The following is a 1,444-nucleotide window of genomic DNA, read 5'->3' on the forward strand; positions in this document are numbered from 1 at the left end:
GCCTCTCGTCTCACTGTGCCCAAGGCCCCTCCTCCCAGCATATCTGTTGGCGCTAATGTTTCCGGCTCGGTGGCTGTGATTCTCAGCCCAGTCAGCAGCCCTTCCGTTGGCCTGACTTAGAGATTGCCAATCCCTGGGAGTCCCTCCTCCTACACTTGGGCCAGCTGCACGTCTGTCGGCCTCCCCAGGTGATCATGCCACACAGCGAGTGGAGAAGCACTCCCCCCGTCCAGGATTGCCAGCTTTCTGAGCAGAAGAAGGCCGTTTCCTCCTCATCTGCGTGCCTTCCCCCACAAGGATAATCGCACAGCGCAAGCATGGAGATGTTTGTTGGTGGATTTATTCCAGAGTTTTGTTTTTGTGTCTTTTTTTCCCCTCTGTCTCTCTCTCTGGTATGGAGCTTTGCAAAGTAAACACTGCAGCTGCCCCATGCTTTTGCGAGCGGCGTGCGGGAATGGAATTTCACTATTTGAAATGGAGGGTTGAGTTCTTGGTTTCAAGTGAATTGTGAAAGGAAGAAGAGAGACCCTCGGAAAAGCATGAACGTTGGTGCCATGGACTGGCCAGGTGCTGGCCTTTCAGCTGGTTCCGTGACGGCTGAGGAGTCTGGCTGCTATGACGCTCCCATTGGAGATGGTTCCAGACCTCTCCTCGTTGTGCATTTATCTCACAAGGGGCGTATTTAGGAGATGTTTCCATTCTACTTCATCTGCAGAATTACTTTCCATTCTGAGGACTTTTATATAAGGATTCCCTTGAACCTGTTCCAAAAAGTAGATTTTTAACCCAATAGACCATAACTGCAGTGTTTTATCGTGCATACATATTTCAAAATGTGAATATAAGTAGATTTAGCAAAGTTGAAATAAAATTAAAACTTTTCAAAGGGCACTACTGCTTGGTTTCCCATGTTGGACTTTTCGTACTGGGGTCCTTGTACCATTTGAAAGACTCTTAAATACAGGAAGATTTATTCCCTTGAGTCTTTTTTTTTTTTTCTTTTTCCCCTCCAGAAAGGATGGGGTTCAGGAAACTCTGATGAGGTTTTGCCTTCCTTGGTCTCCCTGCACACACTGGACAGCAGAATCCCAGAGCTGGTGCTGTATATAGCAGTGTCAGCAGTGTGAGTTCTCCGCAGCATCTCTGCTGCCTTTCTCTTGAAATCCTTCAGGCGGAAGCTAACGTCCTGTCTAGCAAACGGAAATCTGATCTTGCCATTGTGTTGTTTGCCTTTCACTGTGTAATCCCTTAACTATCTAGCCCTTGGAATAAGAGAGCATAATGCGTGTGCCAAGGCTCATGCCAGTCTCTGCAGCTTGCTTGCTTTTCCTGGGACCTGGTCGGTGCCGTGCTTCCTGCGGCAGGGCCTTCGCCCAGTCTGTTGTCCCTGCCTGGAGTATCTCTCCCTCCTGCTGTAACTGATAAACTCTGTCTTTCCCTTTAG

The 1,444-nt window shown here is 48.5% G+C and overlaps 1 protein-coding gene across 4 annotated transcripts in view; it reads left to right on the forward strand.

The window, feature by feature from the left end:
* WWOX (WW domain containing oxidoreductase) overlaps positions 1 to 1,444 on the forward strand; it is a 1,022,922-nt gene that overhangs the window by 514,186 nt on the left and 507,292 nt on the right. The window lies entirely within an intron of this gene.

This window comes from Oryctolagus cuniculus, chromosome 18, assembly GCF_964237555.1.
Source record: "Oryctolagus cuniculus chromosome 18, mOryCun1.1, whole genome shotgun sequence".
NCBI lineage: Eukaryota > Metazoa > Chordata > Mammalia > Lagomorpha > Leporidae > Oryctolagus > Oryctolagus cuniculus.